Below are 24732 nucleotides of genomic sequence, written 5' to 3' on the forward strand. Positions count from 1 at the left end.
GATGAAACTTTGATGTACGGTGATCTGATCAATACTGCTACAACCCACAGCCGATAAGTCCCAGTCAATGGGAAGATAATCACTTATTTTTCTCCAGTGTGCTATTAGACGGTGCTGTGGTAGTGTGGCCTGCAGTGGTGGAAAAGGACTTTTACTCAAGTGCTGTACTGTACTTTGGTAAAACTGGCATTTCTACTTTACTTCACTATTCATTGAGACTGTATTCAAAGGTAGCATATTGTACTCCACTACATTTATCTGACAGCTGTATTTATTTTTCAGATTGCATTTTTTCATAAAAAAAAGTATATGATAAGCTCATAAAATACAAGACTCTGTTAAAGATTAAACCAATGGTTCTCAACCTCTTTTGCTTGTGACCCCTCACAAACAGGCAATTTCTAGTTGTGGCCCCTGGTTATTTTTCAGATGTCCTATGAGCTGTTAGCAGCAGAGATTTGACCCTGAATCAGATGGCTTCATTTAAATAAGTGCACATGGCCCACAGAGGTAAAACTATTCAATATTATACAAAAAAGCAAAGATTAGAGAAACTTCCTTAAAATGAGTACAAATTCTGGTAAAGCTTTAAATGAAGGAATATATTCACCATTAACGAGTTGCTTATTAGCAAGCATATTAGTATTATATTGGTTATTTATTAGTCATTACAAAGCTAACAATGCCTTATTCTGAAGGCTGTATTCTACAACTACGAGGCCATTAGCAAAGAGTTTTCCCTCAATAACCTGCTAATTACTGCTTAGTGATAGCACGTAAAGTAAGCAAGTAAGTATTCATGTTGTACATGAAATATAATCTGAATAACTGTAAACTTCAAACTCCCTGAATAAGGCATTAATAAGTGCTATAAAGAGCCAATATGCTACTAATATGCATGCTGTGAAGCAGCTACTTCATGGCAAGGGGGTGTACCTTTTATATAAAATGTGTTCTAATTTTTGTAGCAGTGGCTTGTTTTTTTCATATTTCCAGCCTCAGTACCTAGTATCATCTCACTGCGCTCCTAGTTGGAAGCCACTGGATTGGATAACCTCATCTGAGCTACCGAAAAATTCTATTCACATATTGTTACATCACTATTGGCAATCTAATGTGATATATAATATCAGTCACAGGGGGCATTTTTCTGCAGAATGAGTGCTTTTATTTTCAATACTTTAAGTACATTTTGCTGAAAATACATATGTGCTTTTATGTTGAATTAATTGCTGTACAGTATTATATTTAAACGACCTGAATTAGTTTGACAGGTGGGGGTGGGACAAAGCTGCATGCATTTCACGCCTTCCTTCTTGTAAGCCTACAGGGTCATGTAAATTCAATACACCTACAAATGATGCTTTGAATTGTCCTCATGCACAGAGTTGCTAGATGATATAAGTTTTATTAAACAGATGAAAACACAATATACATACTGTACATACATAAATAATTTGTGGAACTTTGATTCTAATAATATACATTGACATTTGTCAGTCCTCTGTCTCTGTTAATTTCATTGTGACTCACGCCACGTGTCTCAGAGGGAATTGGTCATCAGCCATTTGTCTGAAGAATTACAGCTGTGCCCTAGGATGCAATCAAGCAATCCTTTAACCTCAAGCTGACATTTATATTCTTGTTACATCTCCAGTATCCCTAAAAGGGGAAAAGAGAGATAAACAAATGGAAATTATACCGGCATCAAGCATGTATTCACAAAAGACTGCCCCCAACCCTCCCCTGCAGGCTTAGGGGAATCAACTCAAGGGTCCATTATCTCTCACAGAATGCATGAATTGGTGGCAATGTTTGTGTGACACATTTAACCAAACCTTGCCCAAACAAACTGCCGCGGAGCTAGGCTTAGCTCTGAGACAAAAACAACGTCAGCATTCCTGCTCAGAGCTAGAATAGCTTCTGCAAAGGTGCTACATGACAAGGAGCGGTGGAATTCCTGTCATGTTATTCAGATATGACACTAAGTGGATTACACGAGATTAAGTGTGACAAAAGAGAAAGCAAAAAAGGAATAAGACTTGACGTAGCACCATGCTTTCGTGCATCAAACAAGTAGACTTCCTATGGTAATGTGATATATACCCCGGACTAAATCCTTAATTATGTCATGTGCCCACAGGGGCTTTGTCATATCACTTTAGATGTCCCATAATGTGTATTTGCCTCTGAATCATATATCATCTTCATTTTTCCAGGATGTGAACAATGCGGTGTTCCAAAGTGCACGGCATCAAGACATCTCCTTTTGTCTAATGCAGAGACTGTACATAAAACAAATTTAATCTCTTTAGTCATGAGATGATTAATGTTCAGTGTGCGTTCTGAGGACAAAATAATTTCTGAAAATCTAGTAAGGAAATGATTAGATGATGACCTTGAACTCAGTGTCGTGTTATTGAACAATTCATAACGTTATATTAAATTTGCATGGCTGTGTTTGACCTCTATTATAGATTAATCAATGGGGAAGGCACTGCAAACAATAGCTTACAACTAAGCAATGCAGTCACTTTGTAGATGTGCTCTGGCTTGATATACGTCAATGGAAAACGTGTCCACACGTTTAAGGAACAAATCGTTGGGGACAAATATACTCACAATTTGTTCTTGTGTTTGTACTCCAGTCAAATGTGAACCTCAGGTAACTAATGATTTTTAAAAAGGTATTAACAATTCAGTATGTTACCTTCAAAGCTGATCTCTTTGTACATCAAAAGTATTAATGATAATAAGCCCTCGGTGTGTGCCCCTCCTCATGTAGATCACTTCCCATTTCCTGCTCTTACAGGGTATCGGGGGAACAGGAAATTCTAGCTCTCAAATGGGACTCAATGTGAAGCACGCTGGCACTGGAGTTATTACCCATCAGCCCTAAGCTTGTTGTTGTTGCATGCTATGAAACTTCAATGAATGTCTGTTATTTTATTCTCAGTGAAGGCTATAGAGTCCATTACATTACTCTATCCTTTTCACGTAAGCACACAGTGTACACACAGATGCTTTCAGCTTCTTGCTGACAACAACCGACAAGTGGATTTGATATTTGTCCAACAGGTTTCTGCAGCTTTCTCATGTCAGGAGGTGGGGTGCAAAGCATTTAGTCCGCACGAAGATGCGAGTCCTGTGGGTAAATGAGGACATGGGTAGTATTAGCGTGCATTGCTGAGTACTACAGTGACTTTTTTTGCTACTGCCGTAGCGTCACCACGGTTGAAACAAACAGCATACATGTACAATTTATAGAAACACACAAAGATGGCAGTAGTGAGTATATGAGGCATGTTTGTGGGTCAACAATTCAAGATTTTGCGGTCTATAAGTTGCAAATGCAGGACACATTATGGTGCTCACAGATAGTCATCAGGACAATTAAAAAACACCTGCACCGTTACTTGTTTTCTGGGAAACACCCATGTCTAATTTTGAATATACGAGCCAGAAGGCAAGGATACAGGTCTATTCACGTGAAAAGGATCAGCAGACAACCTGCAATACCATGTACGCACAAAATAGGCCATAATTTTCAATTTTTCTCCTCTCCCTTTCATTGATGGAAAGACCTTCGCTAGCCATCTTTTGTCTATTAAAATTTATCATCCATAGAGCTACTGTAATGGATGGTGAGGAGAGCACATAGAACTCTCTGGCAGCTTATTTCAAAGTGAAAATTGACTCTTTGTACCCGCTGATGGATATTTTTAAAGAGAGATCTTAAACTCAGCACTGAGAAGGAGCAGCCCAAAGACAGATAAATGAAAGCATTGGCTGACAAAATAAAACATTTTGCAAAAATGGAAATCATTTAGCCTACTGTGCCAAATATATGTCCGTTTTCAATAACTTTTCCTTAAAAAAAAAGAAAAAAAAGTGCTTTAGAAGAGATTTCAAATGATTTCCTTTTCAAATTGGAGCATTCCTCCGTGAGAGACCTGCCCAAATCCATATTATTACTCTTATAGATTTGACCACAAGTGTAGCAGTGATTCTCTGAAAGCTTAGATTGATTGGGGATATTGACTACTCCTCCAGTTCCTCACTCAACTGTTCACCGTCAGCATTGCTAATACACCAAACCAGGGGTGTAACTCTTTTCCTGTGGCTCATCAATTCAACGACCTCTTTATAAAAGGGTAAATTAAACCACGTCCCACAGCCATTTTCCCTCACCGACAGCAGGTTAATGGCTCATCAAGAGTCTGTTCTCTCTCCTGAAACTGATCTTCTCGTTCTCCTGCCTGCTCGTCCTTATACAGCTCTATTGATGACATTGTGGTGCTGTGAGTGTATGAGAGCATGGGAGTGCGTGTGGATACTCATGTTATTTGTGCTTGTGTGTGCACACTAAAAATTCAGTTTTTTAAATTCAGATTAAGATGATGCCGGCCGGCAAGCTAACAAGCATGGTTTTGGTGGATGGTTGAAGTCAGAGAAAGACAGAGAGAGAAAGAGAGACCTTAGAGAACAGAAAGCCACAAAGGGGCCAGTTTTTTTTTTTGCCTTCATCATCACTGAATTGACCAGTGGTGGCTGTCGGAGGTGTGGGATTATGAGAGGTTGGTGCAGCAGTAATGAAGGACGTTTCCCAGAAGACACAAATTGGCCATAGGCTCCTGACAGGCCAGGGAAGCTGGTTCACGCACACAGGTGTTTTGTTGCTTGGATTACTACACAAGGCTTAAGATGGCTTTCAGTTTATGAGATTCTTGGAAACTCAAGGGAAATTTACGAGAAAATATTTCTCAGTTAGCTTTCAATGCGCACCAGAAGCCACAAAATTCTGCATCGTAAAGCTTCAGATTTTCCAAATTTGTGAAACATTCATTCTACTCAAGAATATGGGGGGAATTGATTGATTTTGCTATTTCAGTGTGTGTAAACATGTACTGTATGGTCATTGGCAGATCAGGTCTACACCTTTCTGAAATGATTTCAGAATGGTTGAATTCAGTGAGTTGTAGTTAATCTTAGGGAATTTGAGTTGTGTAGTGATTTCATAATAATAATGTTAAATACAAAGAAAGACATATTTTCATTATTAATCAGTTTTTTCTTTTACTTTTTACTCACCATATTACTTGTCATTATTATAAATTTATTGTTATATATTAAAATAAAAAAATCTGTTTATGTAAAAATCAGCAGGCGTAACATGAGAACGTATTGCAAAAAGTTTTAATCGCAAATATGAAATTGTTGGACATGCCACACTGAAGCCCAGCGTTGTCGATTCACTGCATCCAGCTTTAACTGTTCATCACCTTCCTCTGACTCCAAAGGCCATGGTTAGCTGTCGCCAGACTGTCTCAGCTGGTGGGAAATAGTTTTTCCTGTCAAAACACCTGACCTGACCTGTGTGGGCATTGATTTGATATTGTCCAGATGCATCAGAGTGAGTCAGGTTGTCAAACCCTTATATACCCTGATATAAGGAACAACGCTGAGTTTAATGTCTATAGGCAGATCTTTGATTTTTCCATGAAAGCTACTGTAACTGGTCTGCTGTTTCATTAATTCTGTGCCTGAAAAAGCAACCAAACGTATCTGTAATATTTTTCAAACAAATTCTCAAGCTGTCATTTGCCAGCCCCTATGTTTCACTTTATACATACAATTATTAGCTTTTGTCTCAGTCCTGGTATATGAAACTAGAACAATCCTCCTCCGTGATGAACTCCTACCAAGCTAGATTGCACATGCGGAAGTGAAGCAAATCTCGAAGGAACTGCTCCACAGCCCCGTCTCCCCTTCCCTGAGGTGGAAAGCCCTAGTTTGAGCGTTCACTTACATCATCAAAGGGCCCCTCTGTCTCATGTAATATTAACATGTGCTAAATCAGTGGCAAACAGCAGCAGCAATGTTTACACAGCATTAGTAGAGGCTTGCAAAGCCACATAGAGAGGGGCTGTCTTTGTGTTCAAAGATTAGGAGGCTCTGACACCCATGGGAGGCAACAAGATTATAGTATACTGTGTATGGGCTCACTGTCTTACAAGGTGACTAAGTTAGGCATGCTGCATATCTACAGGAGCCATTTTGAGCTTTGCATATTAGTCTACAAGTGATTCGAGACTTAAAGTAACTAGTCTGAAAATTGCAGTTTTGCATGTATTTCTTCTCTTAAAGTTTTTCCTTCATTATGTAACATGAATGCTTTGTAGAAAATCACATACTGTGCTTGAAGCATCCAAATTTTTGTTGTGTAAAGCCTGTGAGAAGGACAGGTAGAAACTGTAGGCGATCAGGGGAGGGACCTTCATGTGTAAGCTGTTTGACTTTTTGACATGGGCTTAAATCTAATAATCAAAAAGCTTTCAAGGTGAAGTGGACTGTCACCATGAAGTCAAATCTGCTGGAAATTAAGTCCATTAATCACACAGTGCTTCATTTGGTCCTTTTCTATATGCAGCTCTGGAGTGCGTCTGCGTGGGGGAGTAAGAGAGAATGGGGGCCTCAGTTGGAAAGGGCGAGAGAATGAGAGAAAATGTTTGGTGGTGCAGAAGAAAAGCCATCAATTCTCATTATGGAAAATAGATCATCTCTCCTAATTAGAGCCATGGCTTTTTACCACAGTACAAATGTCGAATAATGCAAGCTCGCGATGGCAGGCGCCACCCATCGCTGATTAATTAGGTGAGTGAATAAAAACCTACAGTATAAGGACCCAGTGATTTTGCCCCAGATATCTTATTAAAGGTAAAGCGCTCAATATTGCAGGTCAGGTCCTCTGGGAAAATATATGTTGAAAAATAAATCAATTTCCAAGGCTTTCATGATGATGAAACATGGCCACCTTTCTGTTAACTGAATTTGTAATTAATAACTACAAATGATTAATACTTGTAGTCACTTAATTGTGAAAGGAGCAACTGCCATAACTTATACCTTACTTGATTCAATTACAGTGAGAGAAAGAGGAGAGGGGAGAACAAAAAAGACAATTTGTGTATCAAACAAATATAAATATATGAGGCTCTGGTGAAATCGGTGGTCTGCACGTCAAGCAAACCTCACTTTGTGTCCCGCTCTTCAAATTGGGATTGAGCAATGGTGCCCTAATCCCTCCCCTAATCACCATAACAATTTGAAGATATCAAGTAACACACATCACATTGGCATTTGTTCAATAGTCATGAGATGATAGAGGAGATGGGTCGCGAGAAATTTGTTCTTTGTCAAATGTGGAGTGACAAGTTTGGAGAAGAAGGGTATTTTGGCACCAACAGAGGGGCATTGCTCGAGCAAGGAGCACTATAGATAATTGGGATCTTCCTCTTTAGATGATTAAGACGGCGTTACAAATTGTAAGAAAGGAGCAGGCAGGGAGGGGGGTCATTAAGGTAGAAAAGTTCTGTCCTCATCCTTATGATGAAATATTCAGAGTGTACAAGAGTTTCATGTAGCAGCTAGTTGGCTAAAAGCCCCTCGGCTTTAAAGCAACCTGTTTATTATATATTCAGAATTATAGCACAGAAATACTGATGCTAGACACCAGATTCAATATAACCTGTAAACAGACATTGTCTCACCTGTCACATTTGTCCCAGTTTTTCACATGACGCCCCACCTGCAATTGGTCCCCAGACATTGTACCTCCTGTTGGATCTAGTTGACCATTCATATGTTAACCTGCTTTGGGGCCCATGTTCAGTCATATCCTATTTTTGCCTGTGAAATTCATGACCACAGCTATTAACATATCCACACGTCTGCTCCTGCTGCTGCCTTTTTCCTTAAATAAAATAAATAAAGCAGCAACATAAATCCAGCCAAGCACAAACAGGACATATACCTAATTTCATTTCCTCTCTTCTCTGACCCAATGTAGTCTTATCTCTCTCCTCAGCAGTTTTTGTGCTTTGTCTATTTATTTTCTCTTCTCCATTTCCCAGTTTCTCTCAAGACTTTAAGGCAGATAAGTTGTGGTTTGTTTAGCAAAGGTCACAGGTGAAGAGAATACCCTGGATAAGGTGGAAGTAAGAGTGAAAACACAGCAGTGCAGCTCAGGCCTAAATGGACTCATAATGCAGCAGAACATTGCCTCGTGCATATTCATGAAGCAGGCACAGCTCATCACACTATCTTTGATCCGATTCATGGAGTATGCAAATGATGTGTGCACACAGAAGCACACAAGGCATTTCTCGCCCTCTTGCTAGCTGCTCAGATCATCAGACCACACCACCCAGAGTTAGCCACGCTAGCTCGCTCTTCCCTCACAGCTTACTGAACTATCTAATATGGTGAAGTACAGACTGTTCTTTTTTGTGCACAAGTGCTCTAATATGCATTGAAGAGAGCGCATAATGTGATAAATTGTGTGTTGTGAGTGTAATGTGTGTTATTTTGGGTTCATTTGATCCATATGCACTCATTGGTCGGATCTTATGCATTAAATGCAGCCACAGGGGGGATCGTTTCATTTGTTACACGGAGGTTAAAGTGCTATGTGACTTGGAAATCAAGAGGAACTTGGAAAAGCATTAGGACATGTGACTGCATACATCTGGGTGTCATACAGCTGTTTCACACAGATGTGAGCTGATGTATGATTTCCTAAGCCATTAGACAATTCAGACTTCAATTCTGTCTCTCTCTCTCTCACACACACACACACACACACACACACAAACTGGTGAAACCATGCACACACACTAGTGAAAATCTCACACAACTGGACAGCTGCTTGCGAAATCATGCAGCAATAGTCAACATTTCCCTTATTTGCACATGGTTTCAGCAGTGCGTGTGTCTGTGTTGACCAGTTTATGTATAAATGTATGTATGTGTGAGAGGGATTTTTAGCAATGTGTATAATGTGTATGTTTTGTAATGAGAGAATAAATTCACATGGATTTGTTTGGTGTTTCCGAGAGGGCATGCATTGAATTGTACACTGTTTGAATTTGACTTTGGAGTGGATAACAAAGCAGGAGGAACAAAATATCTCTGCCATTAAAAAAGCCAAGTGAAAATCTCCCTTGTACAACAACAAAAAAAAGCCAGTTCTTATACAGTATTGCAGTAAAGACAGTTTTTATGGCAAACTGTGGTAGGTGGATGACAGCATTCACCTCCCTAATGTCAGATCATAAAGAAGCATTTGCAGGTTCAAGGTTATCTTATCTTTCATTGTATAAGTTAGAAAGAAAGGCAGAAGTAAAGCCACAATTTGTTTATTTCAAACACTGCCTGTAGTTGTGCAAGATGGCAGCAATTCAGACATTGCCTCCTAATGGAATAAAGCTGCAGTTATTCTTTAAAATTGCAGACACACTGTACTGCATCAGTACCAAAGCATCGCCTCGGTGTTCGTCCTTTGGTTGTAAGCCAGAAATGAATATGACTGAATGTTAAGCTTTAAGATGCACAAAAAGGTATGCACTGTCTAATGTATATTAATATTTCTCAGACTTCCTCTTAGATATATTGGTCATGACGAGGATGTGAGGTCGGTCATTGATAGAGATATTGGGTATTGTTCTACATCTCCATGGACTATAACCATTTCTAGGTGGCTGCAACTAGTGAGATGCATGTAATCCATAATTTCTATCCCTAAAATGTGTCTCTGTTATTATTTCCTTTAATTGCTGACATCAGTAGTTGCTGACATGAACAATGCCAGAAATCTTAGATTTTTGCAGCTTCTGCTCATAATTACCCACAGTAACAGGCAAATGATATAGCAAGGTAGATTTTTTTTTAATCCTTTCCTGTCTGTCTTTCAGAATGGCAAATTATGTTTCATTTTGCTCTTTGTTCAGTCAATAATGAAATACTCCTGCTTTCTGCATCACCATGGCAACAAACATCCCCCTGGGTAATAAAGCAGAAGAACACTCAGTCAAAACTGAGTCATCAAGGTGGGGACATTTTCAACCCAAAACATTGTTGAAATAGGCAAGAAGGTGTTTTTAGGGGTGCTTCAGACCCTTGATCAGGATCCAGGGATTATTTGTGACAGCCCTTTTCCTTTTTTTGAACTGGCCTAAGTGTCATAAGAGATGGCAAGTTTTATTTTTTGTGTTTAAGTGTGTTTGTGTGAGTCAGCCTTTATAGACTCTTTAATTGCCGGACAGCTTTGATGTGAATAAGGGAGAAAAGACAAATATAAGAAAAAGCTGAAAAACAAAGATGCTTAAAAGATTGATTTATGGCCACCAAATGTGAATACCAAGTGCATCATTTTATACTTTATCTCACCTGTGATTCTATGCATCTTTTGTATCTTTGTCTTTACAACAGGACACCCTGTTCCCAACTCTTTTATACAAAGCTGCTTATAATAAGTCCATTCAAACACATGGATACAACCAAAAATTGCAAGAATTAAGTGCATCACCTTCATTAAATGAGCTATACCCGGCCTTTTGTATCTGACACTGTGTCAAGCTAAGGAGGGTAGTTCCTCTTGCACACTCCTTTTCATTCACACTGATCATTTAAAAAGCCTTGATCTCATATCAACTTTTCACTCATTCTTTTTTTTTTTTTTTTACATTTCTTTCTCATTCTCACAGAAGGGTGCAAGGTGTCGTTTTCCTGACGTGTTTCATAATGTGAGCCTCGTCAAGCTTTTGTCACAGCAAATTAGGTTAATACAAATAAAGCTGAATCGCCGTGACTTCGGGGGGTGAGAGAACCGCTTCCTGTCATTGATAACTTCAGTCATCGCCGTGGGTTCACATGGGTTTATGTGGCAATGTCACACCCAAACAGATTTGTTACATCAACCCTTAATGTGGGTAAGAATATTTGGCAGCTAGCTCTACTCAATGTCACACATTTAGTTAAGAAGAACTGTCTGCTCTTGTTGTGTGGGAGGCCTATTTTTCCACACTGACCCCATGCTATTCTGGGCCAGCAGCTCTGCTATTTGACAGCCAACTTCTGGTCGCGATTTCCCCGGAGGTTAGGCTGAAGCAGACATCTCTCCTATGAGACGCTGGACTAACATGTGCTCCTGCGGACATCAGCAAGCAACACAAACACCACAGAGCAGTGACATTCCCAGAGGCGTCAGATGGAAGGCGATGCTTCTACTACCTACTCCACAGGGCCGGACTAAAAACACATCACAGTCTCCTGAAGCCTGAATTAAACTTGAAGCGGCACCATAGCCGTGCTGCACATGTGTCTTGAATAGCTAGTGATTTGTTGTTGCTGTACCTGTTGGCTGTTCTCGCACCGCTGCAAAACTAGATTGAAGTCTCGTGCATTCATTCTGTCAGAAAAGTAGTAATTATGTAAATTCTCTGGCATGCACTTTGTGATGCAGAGTGGTTGCAGTAGCTGCAAAGAGAGGGTTTGTGTTGGAATGGCATTCATTGCGAGATGATGAAGAGCTAATTTGTCTAGCGTTAATAAGAAAGACAAGATTATGACCTGTTGCGAGTTGTCAAGCAGTCAGTCACACGGGCTTCACGTGGCCAGCGTGGCTCAGCGGCATAGTTACATTGTTGAGGTGCACACTAGCTTTGTAGACTTCACAAAATTGGCAAATTAATAAAGGTTCCCTTTTCAGATTTTATTTATTCATTTATTAATTTCCCTCTGATTTCACTGCATCTAATACAGATTATTTGTTGATGGGAATGTTACTTTGCTTTTCTCTCTCACAGGGTCCTGCATCGTTACTCATCCCGGTAAACTGATAATCACATATATGAGTTCTGGGAAATCTAAGGACTTTTCTTTGCGCTATTTTGACGGTTTTCTAAATACAGTTCATCAAACCCTTTATCAGTGCGTGTATGTGACATCCTTCGGTAACCATGGACACCAGTGCTGTATAATCTGGCCATTGTTTGCAGCAACTCTCTCTTTACTTTCTTTCTCCTCCTCCTTTGCTGTCATTGCCCCTGTTGCATTCATGCATAGATGGCATGCTAAGTGAAAGAGGAGCCAATGGGGATGAGCAATGCCTGCTAAGCTGGTCTTAGTCACGGGGCATTGTCATTAGATTAATGGAGCAGAAGGAGCCATCCGTTCTCTCTCCAGAGGGGAGCTTTACTTTTGGTGGGGTGGGGAGAGGAGAAAATGAAGGGGAGGATGTGGCTCTGCCTCAAATGATTTGGCACTTTGCACCGTCCCCCCACCCTCCCCCTGTGTTCACGCCTCCTGCTGATCTCATATAACTGCTGATTTTCTCATTGGGGACTCTTTGGACCTTTGGGCCCCTGACATGGTCAGTGTGGGCCCCTCCCCCAAAATAATGCATTCATAAAAAAAATGTTTTTACTGCAGTTTTATTCCAACAAAATGCCTTTAATTTGACCTAGCAAACAAAAATACTGTGTCCCACTGACACGATTTTATAGTCCAGTTTCATTTACTTCATATCGCTGTAAACATGACTTATTATGTACTTATGCTCAAACATTTACGTAGCTCATTACTTTTGGGAAGCAGTAATTACAAAGGTTATATGTGGCTGCCTTTTAGTATGTAATTGCTCTTCATATTGCTGTATGCTAAAAACAGATCCTTGCACTTTTGTAAAAACATCTAATAATGTAATTGTAATTGTAATTACAATGTTTCCAGCTGTAAACGACATGTCTTTTGTACGGTCATTAACTGTTCACTAAGTACTACTTTGTAATTACTGTGCTGTCAAATGAAGTGCTACCCAAATGTTCTGAAAGCACAACTTTGCCACTTTGCCTACAGCATATAAATTCATATCAACACACTTCATTCAGCTTAGAATTCAGTTCTTGCTCCAGTGAATTAATTCTGGCAAGAGGGGCAGCAATAAAGGGAAAACATGAGGAGACCACAGTTGCACAACAGTGTTAGCTGAGGAGGAGAGACAACTGTTACCATGGCAAATAATCCAGAAATTCTTTGCTTTACCTTTTCCAGTCAATTACCCCGAAGCGCTGTTTCATCTGGGTGGCAGTGGTTTTTGGCAGAAGATTTACTCCCAGCTCTGATGAGTAATTTAGCACAAGAATGTCAGTTGTTGCTATGTCCTGTTTTTTATCTAACTTCCTGTGTTACGCTTGAGGTGCATTTCTCCCGCCGCTCATCTAAAACATACTCGACTACTCACCGTCAGCTTGGCAAACGAGGGCATATGTTTTCCCAATCCATTCAGTGAACCAGTGAAATGATATGATTATCTGCGTGGTTGCCTGGCACTTGCGAGTGGTCCAATGCCAGGCCACTGTATTGCTCATAAATTTTTTACGTGACTACATTTTGGATGTGGTTTGCAATGTAAGAGTAATTTGTGGTGGGAATAAGGGTGTGGTGTTAGGGTCAAGCATTGTCAGTGGGTGTCGGAAAGCTTGAAGTTTTGTGCATGAATGGAGATATGTCACATGTGTTGCTGTGTCCAAAGTCAGTACCTTGTTTACTCATTCATATTCCCTGTCATGCCGCTTTTATAATTGACACACTAATGATTCATTACATTACATTAATTTGTCCAAAGCCACTTACAATAAGTGTATCCCTCTTAAACATATAACTAAAAGCATGTCAGCGCTGCAGTACAGGTGCTCATCATCTTTATGTGTCACAGGTCTAGAGTCCTACAATGCTCATTTTCTACAAAAGGCGCCACATGGCGTTGTAGGATTGTTGGTAGGAAGCTGCACACATGCCATGGACACTGCTGCTTTCATTTCATTGTTACAGTCATTGAGGGGCAATATATAGAGCATATTGTTCAGACACAGAGTCTGGACACTCACACAAGTATGCTGCAGCACATAGCAAATACAATTTAGTGTGTGGTGCTGGATAGTGTTTTATTCCTTACTCCTTAAAGTCAAAAACACAACTCAGAACTAAAGATGCCAAACCAATAACAAAAGACACATCTTTCTCCAATTTCTTGGTGGTGTCTGTTTGTCAGAAGCTACTTTAGTTCCCCTTGTTAGCCAACATAATATGAGACAAAAAAAACAACAACTCTGATAGGTTTACGTGGAGAAACAGCACCGAGAGTGGGGGATTGTCGACGTCTTTATGAATGCGGTGTTGATGGGACTGGCAAACAGAAAACTCTTAGAGAACTGTGGTGTTGAAATTGAAACAAGGCAGCTGTCCCACTGAGGCCAGCAGCAATTAAGGCTCATTCACCAATAATGCTATTGCTGTGCTCTTGTTTTGCCACAAAGGAAATAAGAAAGCAGAAACATTGATGGAAATTAATTATTCATTGTGCAAAAGTAAATGCTGCCCCTTTCCTCAAAGTCTCTCTAGTGGGGGTAGAGATCAAACCATAACTTAATATTTATCTTGTTCCTCATGTGATCTGTCTGTCCCAGCGGGATGCTGAAGATGTAGCTTCCACTGATATGCAAATTTATCCTTTAAACATAAACAGTATTGCAGTCACCTCTTTATATGTGTCAGAATGGGTCATCCGAGTTCGATCGGAGCAGCAAGGGAAAAACACATGTTTACTTACTGCCAGAGAGGAGTCAGCTCATCTGGTGTCAACAGAATGGACAAGCTGTCATTGTCGCGTCTACATGAACGCTTTCTGTTGGTTAATGAAAGGCCATCGTAGGGCCCTTTGAGGCTGTACGTGTGACCCGGTTCTGTACATTTAAATCTAACTCTGTGTCAGTCTAGGTTCATCCGTGAAGCATAAACAGCCTGATTTTAAAACAAATGTCCAATTACACGGTGCAGCAACAGCACTCCTGGGACAGCAGCTGTGAATGTGCCCTGATGGTGACTCCCACAACCTGTCGTCTGTTATGCTGTGGAAATAACCTTAAACGCTACAGGCTGGACCGCAGCTGGTCATAAGGCAACATTAAGGCAACCATTTGCTAAAAGTGGTTGATGGCAGCAACATGTTTAAATGAGTTCTTTACGCGAAAGAACATTTTCAAGGTGGAAAAAGTGAGAGCATTATTTACTGTAGAAATGTCCGTACACCAGTCCCTAAGGTACAATAGTTGTGACAGTGTTCAGCTCCCGACCTTAATTAGACCATTCCTAAATTAATTGGACTTACAATTTATAGTTTATCATTGCCACGTAAGAAAAGCACCTATAACACATTTGGTTCCAGGGTTCACATTAATTGGCAACCTAGGGCAAAAGTTATGCCTGCTCCTTAATGAAGTAATTAGCTAAAGCCATTGCATCAAAGGCTCGTGGTGATTGCAAATTTGATTTTGTCTGGTCACTGGGTCCTCAGATTTGCTGCAATTCATTTCGGTGAGTGTCCTCTGCCAAAAAGTGTGCCAAGTCATTACTGTTATAATTTGAAACACGTTAACGGCCTTTTGTAAAGCTGACATCAATCAAAGATTGATGTGCAATGCTGCTAACATTCCCAGAACAAAACGTTTGTCTTCATGAAGGCAGTAAAGTGGAAAATGAAATGTTTACAATGATTTTTTTCATCCTAATGTGACCAGAATTCTGCTGTATGAAGTGACAGCAGAGGAAATTAACTGAAGACAGAACGCCTCATCGAAAAAGTTTCTAGATCTCCTTTTTTTAGGCACTTTTCCTCATATGATCTCTGTTTCATCACTGTTTTATCACCTCACGTCTTTTTCACTGTGCAGAAAAGTAGCTGTGCAAAATACACAGTGTACTGCAGTGTCCTGTATATCACCACAGAAATTATACTTGTAAAACTGCTCAAATATCTGCAAGAGCTGAGGTGCACACTGCATTATACATGAGGTGTTATTTATTAACACCCAACTAGGAATAATATTCCAAGATGGAGGAGGACTAATGGCCGTCCGGATGGAGACTAGTTTAATTGCTGTTAATTCTGCCTACAGCCTGCACCGTGATGGCCTTTCACGTCTTCACACTTCCCTGTTCTCACCTGAGAGAAAATCACACAAGCATTAATGTAAAAGCGCAGGGATCAATGTGACATTTCCACTGGCACATTTAGACTTCCTCAGATACAAATACACCAGACAGACCAGATCAAGAACTCCATCTGAGGCATCTGGGCTCTCTGAGGAGCTCATGTTGTTATTTAAATTGTAGAAGACTTGGCTGGTAAACAGAAAATGATGTGCAAAAGTATGTGATGGTAATAAAGTCATCAGGTTTCTGATTTCAGCTTTGACAGAGGACAGCTTTTGTTTCATGCCCCTGAGCTGTGATGTTTATGTGTCTCCACCACAGCTCACATGTGCATGACATGGAATGAGTAATTATTGATTCTTGTAAATCATCCCCGCCACCAACTGTTATCCCCACTGCTCGTTTTTTTTTTTTTTTTTTTTAATTTCACCTCCCTTCGCCCATCCCCCAATTTAAAGGTTGAGGCATTAAGGGCAGACAACCGCTGACCTTTCCCAGAGCGTGCATCTATTATCCAACAGGACTAATCATGCTTTTCTTGTGCCTTAGACAGATGTGAGGAGGCAGAGGGATGTGATGTGGAGAAATGTCAAGGTCTTGCCGTGTTCACATTTTGTCTGAGATTGGACTGTGGTGTTAAAGAACCTTTGGATCAACTGGGAATCTAGTCCTGTAAATAGGGTGATAATTTTCCAATCTATAAAAGGCCAAACACAACTACGGTAATATAGATTACATCACAAGCATGCTCATTAAGTTTTAGTGTAGAAGCATCACGTCTTGCATGAGCTTTATTGCAGAACACATCTTGCCTTATAACCAGTATAGAGAGGCAGCCCAAATGTTTCCAAATATCTGTTTTACTTAATGGCATTTTGCACTGAAACATAACAGTTACACCTTAAACAAGAAAGAAGTTTTGATACTGCAGCTACTGTTTCTCACGTTGTGCTGCAGAGTTTAATGTCTTGAAAATGGCCCTGACTTTGGCTGTGTCATTTTGGTTGCACTGGCCATTGAACTGTAAGCTGGGGAGGGAACAGCAATTGCTGTCTGACTCTAGGTACTTTGTCATGGGTGCCACACAGTGCAAATTGATGGCAGGTTTCACAGAAACTATTGAGCACTCAAATCTCGCTCTGCCTTCATAGTTAGACATCTGCTGGTGTGCTAACAACGTACAATGTGAGTCCGAACGTCTCTCCCTGATAATTTTGGCTAAAAGTTGCGACGCCTCTGTTACGCAGCAACCGATGTCGAGCCACCAGTGAGTATACCATTCTTTACAGTACAGTGGGTTAAACATTTCAATTCCCCTGAAACAGTTTTTAAATAGCTTCTGTTGCAGAGGGACTGTGAAATGTACAGAGAGATTAAAAGAAACAACCCAGAGGTCCATTTTCATAATTATGTTTTGGTGCCAAGCCCGACTGCTTGGCTAGCACTCTCAGAAAGGGAGGGTGGGAGGGAGAGAGAAAGCAAAGAGAAATCAATACTTAAGTTGAAACAGCCCGAGCTGCTTTTTGTTTTGTTTTGTTTTTTGCTTTGTTTTTTGTTGGGGGGGGGGCCTGTGAGAGAGACAGCCCGGCCCCTGTGGCTACAGAACCAGCCGAAAGATGTGATGAACAAAGATTAACAAAATACTGCACTACCTACCTGGGTGACACAACTTTTGGACTGTATAGGTGGTACCAGCTTCCCCTGTGCCTGTTAGTGCTTGTGGCGAAAATGAAGAGAAATCAGTCCAGCCAGCATTTGCTCCTCGAGACTGGAGCACAGCAAAGCAGCAAGACACCGAGACCAATAGGAAGCGTGAATAGTTGCCTTCTGCCTGAGGGGAAGTGAGTCAGCCATTTATTCCCCTCTCCCTTCTCTCTTTAATGCCCTGTCATTCACGGCAATGTGAACAAGATAATCCAGTATCAGGACTGTTAATGGAAGCTGTAAGATGCTCATAGAACATGTACAGACACACACAAGCACATGCACGCATGAACATCTATCTATCCATCTATCTATCTATCTATCTATCTATATATATATAGATATATATAGATATATATATATATATACACATCCCAAGTCAGTTCTGTCCAGCTAACTTTATGATTTGTTTATATTGGTTTATATTGGTTTCAATTACCTCTCTGTGTCCCTTGTTGAGCTCAATAAAATTTAATGTTGTTGATATTATTCTCTTGGTGGCCATCCTCTCTTGATATGGCCTTCTTCATCTAGTCATTCAAATTTCCACGACAGTAAATCACACTTTGAAGCCTCTGTGGATGTGGTCACTGATATTTAGCACTATAGAGGGTTGAACAAGCAAAGTACAGACTGATACAAACAGACTGCCAGCATCTTCTTTTGTGTTAAGTCAGGTGCCTCCACCCTCTTTTCCCGTGGTGTGTCGATGTACATCTGCTGCCACGTGCATGTGCCCGTGCTTGTCTGAACTGTGTTGTCATCCACCCGCGCTGTTGTCTCATGTGCAACCTCTCTCTGCCTCTCCACAGCAGCCCACAGCAAATTATCATATTTATCGAGAAGCCAGCCATAGTATTAGCAGGAATACCCAACTGTCAGCTGCGGCGCAGGAGAAACGGCCGCTGTAAATCACACTCTGTCAGCCTTTCATGCAAGCTCAGTCATGGTTGTCATGGAGGCCATGATGTGATTGTGAAGGCTATTCTATTTTCTGGAGGCTTCGATCACAGCTATGATTCATAATAATCATGATTATATCGACTCAGTAGAAAAAAAGCTCAAGAAAAGAAAACACTAAATTCCACAATTTTGGTTTTTGGTAAAAGTGAAACAATTAATCCAGATTATTATTTTATTATCATTCCTTCTTTATAATTATCTAATAATAATCAGCTACTAGTAGTGATGGGACATTGCATTCTAATGAGGAGTTGTTTACATATTAGAAATGACTGGAAAGCAGCCTCTGTTGTCTTTAAAAACAGAGACACAAATAAAAAAAACAGCATTATTTAAGTTGGTCAAAGGAGACACTGGCAATGTTTTGATTCAGTCAGTAGCCAGTGAGACTCACACTGTATATTTTCATGAAGGTCTAATGTTGGTAATTCAACTACATTCTTATGTTTGTGAAATTATGGTCTCTGAAATGTTCTAAAATTAAATAAGCCAACATATGGAATGATACAAGAGGCTGTTTAATATGTCTCTGAAACCCCCGTTCCAACAAAGTTAACTGCGTTTACTGACAAAGTGTTCTCAAAGTGGGCGCTTGTGAACGGCTGAGCCTTTCCAGGATGCTCCTTTCATACCCAATCATGATACTATCACCTGTTGCCAATCAACCTGTTAACCTGTGGAATGTTCCAAACAGGTGTTTTTGGAGCGTTCTACTACTTTCCCAGTCTGTTATTGCCCCTGTCCCCACTTGTTTGAAACATGTTGCTGCATCAATTCAGAATAAGCATATTTTAACAAAAATCAATGAAGCTGATGAGGTAAAGCATTAAATATATTGTCTTTGTACTGTTTTCAATTGAGTATATTGCAGAAACGATTGGTAAATAATCACATTCTGTGTTATTTATGTTTAACACAGCATCCTAACTTTTTGGAATCAGGGTTTTAAGCCACAGAAATGCCAGAAACAAGACCTCCAGCATGAGTAGAACGTGGACACATATTCTAAAGGTCTTGTAGGTTTGCAGATATGGCATCAACAAAGTCATAGTGAGGAAACAGACTGCCAGATTTTTTTTGTGAGCTTGGAGTTTTAGGGTCTATCTTGATGGGTTTTGGTATCCCAGCTGGATTCAGGTAGAACATTTCCGTTTTCATTTCTTTTTGGATCTTAGGTTTTAGGTCCAGTCAGTAATTCTGTTTTGTTTTCCTGGAGCATTAAGTGTTTTCTAGTAGAGTTTCTACTTTTAGTTAGAACTTAATTATCATTGTGAAAATAACTAAGCAAGAATTTAAGAGAATTTCTCAATGTTTCTTTTTCTGGTACTTGATCTACACACTTAAGATGCTGCAGGCAGTATTTATCATGAAATGAAAGGACCAGAATGCAAGGTCGACAGTAAGTCTATGGATGTGTAAAATACAGCATACAAAAGGACAGGAACTGAGCACAGCAGCACTCTATTAAAAGCGGTGCTGTCAAAAAGCAAGCTTAATCACCCAACACACCGAGGAGCAGCGTTAAATACATTACAGGGTAATTAACATGGAAGTCATTTTTCAGTGAAAGAAAGTCAAGGCATATAACTGTAATCAGTGTACTACAGAGTGGATTGTCTCATTTCCTCCTGACTTCCACTGTACCCCCGTGTTCATCCTGACCTCAATCACACACACCTGTACATGTTCCTGTTAAGGATTTGGTCAAAGGGGATGTGTGTATTTGCTGGAGCTGTCCAAGCATCATCTTAAGGATTCAATGACCGTACGAAATCGGGTCAGTGAACTTCCATGTTGCTATCAAGGGGGCCTTTGTGGATGTCTTAACTTGATTTTTTCACACACCTTGCCTACTTACAGTTTGGCAGCACAGAATGAAAGCCCAGGCTAGTCTCGCATTCATGAGTGGAAATGAAAGCATTTTCGTCTGTGATGTATTTCATTTTAGGTCCTTCTGTGGTCACACTGGACTTTCTGTTTTTTAGTTTTAGGTTCCATCCTCATTTTCATTCACATTAATGCCACTGGCTGTGATGTATAGTGGAACCCACAATCCCTGGCCACTTTATTAGGTACACCTATACAATCTAATGCTATCCAGCACAACAACTCTGCCACATATTCTACCTGTGCGACACTTTTCAGGTTGTAGTCAGTGGTGGTGTTGTACTGGACTAGACTAATGTTTTTTGTTTTTGTTTTTTTATTAATGGGGTGGACAAAACATTGGAAACACCTCTCAATATAATGCAGTCCAGCTCAACACCACTGCCAACTATAACCTCACTAATAAACACATGCTTAAATGAATACCTTGTTGGCAATGTCAGGCATTAGTGTTTTGGAAAGGTAGAAGGTGCCGCAAAGCCAACTCTCCCTCAGGACAAATAAGGGTTAAAGTGAAGTGAATTCATGGCTTAGATGTTGTTTTTGATTGCATTAAATTTTTATAGTTTATCTTAGGTTCCCCTGATCCTGTTTTTTTTTTTTTTTGTGATTAATCAATATTGTCATCCTGCATGTGCTGTGCATCCTCCTAAGAAGACAAAAATGTTCACAACCCCTGTCTTATTTTTAATCCTCTTGATCGAATGCATGGGTGAACCCCTGATTGTTCACCGACAGCAGCTGGCAGTCTAGCAGGTGAACATTCATTTGGACAGTTATAAAGCAGCTCAAAGTTATGGGTACTAGAAACAATGAGAGGCACTCTTTGTCTCTGTGTTGCCACTTGCATTTGCGGTAGAAACTGCATCTGTATGCATAGAGTTGATGAACCAGGGGTCTGTGGGAGACAGTGTGTGGAGGAGTGTAGTGTTGTATCCCAGTCAGGCACATATTAGTGGACCTGTCACTTAGTAAACAGTAACTTAAACTCATTTCCATTCTGAGTTAGGAAGTGTCGAGAGAACTCCTAAGTGCATTAGAGTCACTTGCAATTTAGGTTCACTTTGTCTCTCAGGCAAGGGTGGGTGGGGGGCGGGGTGGAAAAAAGGTAGCAGAGGGAGCAATTAAGCAGCAATGTGTAATCAAAATGACTCCTGAAGCCATTCCCTAATTTAAGATCATGTCCTATCCTCACCACGCAAGAAAAGACACTTGTTTGACTGTCTGTTAATAGTTCTCCATTATAATTTGCTGTATAAACACTCACGTACAGTATGAGCACTCAATAAGGAAAGCATTTTTTTGTCTTATACAGGTTATGATGGCAAATTTGTTTTTCTGAAAGTGTGTAATCCACCATTCAAGAACTGCCTTCACCTGAACGAGATCCAAGTGTGGAGTAGACATTACGACCATTATCGTAGCGAACATGCTCACAGATCTTGATGTTTTTGTTGTTTCACTCTTTCCTTGTTTAATATGCTGCAAGGTCTGGCTTGCCTTTTGATGTTGTTGCGAGCCTGCTGGGCATTCTTCCTGAGGCAGTACACACGTCACCCCTTAATAACAATTGATTTTCAAAGGCGTGGTTTGTAGTCGGTCACAGCAGGTCGTCGACTCCTGCTGCTTGACATCCCCTATAGACTAGAACTTGACACAACCGTGACATCTGGCGTTACCTAATGTCATGCACGTTAACCTGCTTCTGTCACCTCCAGTCAATACGTTGTACATACAGGCAACACATCTGGGAGCTGACGGCTCATGACTAACGCAAATAGAAGTAGTCCTGCGAGGGCAGGCCTGTAATTGTTTCACTCTGTGCATACTGTATCCTCCTGCTCCGTGTTCTGCTCCATCTATGGTGGCAGACTCATTTATTTACTGTGTGTGTGAGCGCATGTCTTTGCTCATGTGTGTGCACAAGCAGTACAGAGGCTGAAAAAGAGCTGTTTCATTTGTTTTGTGCATTTGAAAGAGATAAAACACAACTCTTAGGCCCATGTCAGTTATACCCTCACCAACACCATCCCTGCAACAAGTAAACATCCAGATAAGAGACTTTTAATAGAACAAAGTGCCTTTGTCTTACATCTTACATCTTAAAATGTCATCCCCAGTGATCGCTTCTTTCACCACCATTCTTCTGCTTTTCAAGTCCACTTCCTGCTTCCTCCTCCGGCGAAGCTGTTGTGCCCAGCACCTTGGCTGACACTGGCTCGATTAGTCGTTCTTAAGAATAACTGGAAGGGAGATTTGTGCGGCGTAGCTGCTGGAAATGACTGTAGAAATGGCATGGTTTAGGGGGTGGCTGACCATCCTGAGGGAAGCAAGGGGAGTCTTCGCCTTGCTCAGCTTTCCTGCTCTTTGGCACCGTCACTCAAGTGTTCACTCCATCCAGAACAATTTTTTTTTTAAATGGGGGAAAAAACAGGGTGTTTCATCAAAGGTTTTAGGCATTACATGAGGAATAAAGCATAGGCACAACAAAGAGGAGATTCAGGGAGATAAACTGATTATGTGTGTTGTACACAGGCCGGCTAAATAGCAATAAAGAGAGGCTGTTAAGATGTTATTTCATGTATTACTGTCCTGAGTGCTTCCTGGCAATAGGTTTAAGGTTCTTGGTAACAACCCTGTAACGAAAAAAAATGGGGGAAAATGACACTATCAGATCTATTTTCAGTTACTCAGCTCCATTTAGGTGATTTAGATAGCATACATGAGAATGCCCATCTCTCCTACTGCAGTGGAAACCTTCATCAAATTAGAATTGAAGTGATTATCCAGGGCAGAGCAAAAGGACAAAATCGATAGTTCTTTGTTCGAGGCTAAAATGAAGAATGGGCATTCAGCGGGGATCTCTCTCTCTGTTCCTCCCTCTCTCTCCCTCTCTCATATACACAGGGACATGCACACACACACACACACACACACACACACACACACACAAACACACCTCTTTGAATTGCATGTTCTGTTCCAACATCCTTGACCATATCAGCATTAGGCTTGCATGGTGCAGTCTCAAACCTTCTGTCTTGGTTTTTCTCTCCTCTCTTTGGAAAAAAACCCAAAACCTCAAAGGAGAGGCACTTCCTTAGATAATTGCAATTAGTAGTTTTGGCTGGATGTTGCAGCGCTGGCCCTGGTCCAGCTCTCTGTGTTGTTTAAGTGGGAGTGGGCCTGATGGGCATGCTTCCAGCCTCCAAAAAGCCCTCTGCCACCTTTGCATCCCATGGGCCTGACTAAAGCAGTCAGAGGGCTGCTGGGCCTGAGCAGAACTAGAGAAAGAGAGGAGGCTTCCTTTTTACTGGTCAGGTACTGCAATTGTACAGTAATTGGAAAAAGAGCTAAATGGAAAAAAAAAAAAGTGCTGCACCTTTGTCCTACTTTTTAAAATCCTGCTACTTCACTGAGACACAGCAATTGACGTTTTTAGTTATTTGAGGACAGTTTCAGTGTGATTTCAGTTTTAACTGACAAATACTTTAATTGTATTACAACAAAAATATAGTTCTCGAATTAGGCCGCTTTAGTTTTACTTCAAGTGTTGTGTCAGTCAGACGAACCAAAGCAGGATGCTTCCTCCGGCTGTAAATCAGTAAAGACAAATGGAAATATAACAGAATTTTAAGCAGCGATGGCTAAAATTGACCCCTCTTTTCTTCACTGAGAGTATTTCGTATAAACCGCACTGCATTTATTTCAGATTTACATTGCAAAGTTAAGGAGAAAATTCCAAATATGTCACAGATCAGTAAAGGTTCTGGGAAATCCTTTGTATAGTTTACTATGATGTAAAACAGTGAAGTAATTAAAGCTTGAATCATGTTGGAATAGTCTGCTTCGTATGGTTTTCAAATCTAAGCGACCACTGGTGTTTAGTCTGAGCCTGTGTCTCAGTCACGCTCTCTCTCTTTCTCTCTCTCTCTTTGCTCTCACACACACACGCAGACCATGCTTTCAACACATACACACACGGCTTCACATAAAGGACTGCAATCCATCAATGTGCTCATTGCTGTCATGAGTAAAGAGACAGAGCTCTAAGCAAGAGTCCTCTAACACAAATTTGATTTACCTCAATTTGCCTCAAACAGTGACATGTGAGCGCAAGAAGTGCTAATACAGACTGGCACCTTTTGCTGCCAACAGGCATGTGTCTGTTTAGCTCAATTTCAAAGCCCGGGCTCATGCTGAAATCTGATTTACTTAAGGACGATATTGGATTATATAGAGTTTGAAGTTATGAAAATTAACTGAGAAATACAGTGATACTGTGGAGAAATACGAGGACTTCACATGGGAATGCACCAGACTGTGTGTGTGTCTCTGTCAGAAAGA

The 24732-nt window shown here is 40.6% G+C and overlaps 1 protein-coding gene across 1 annotated transcript in view; it reads left to right on the forward strand.

Annotated features, from left to right (window-relative positions):
• The window catches only part of ctnna2 (catenin (cadherin-associated protein), alpha 2), a 312264-nt gene that overhangs the window by 252357 nt on the left and 35175 nt on the right, over positions 1–24732 (forward strand). The window lies entirely within an intron of this gene.

This window comes from Chelmon rostratus, chromosome 3, assembly GCF_017976325.1.
Source record: "Chelmon rostratus isolate fCheRos1 chromosome 3, fCheRos1.pri, whole genome shotgun sequence".
Lineage (NCBI taxonomy): Eukaryota > Metazoa > Chordata > Actinopteri > Chaetodontiformes > Chaetodontidae > Chelmon > Chelmon rostratus.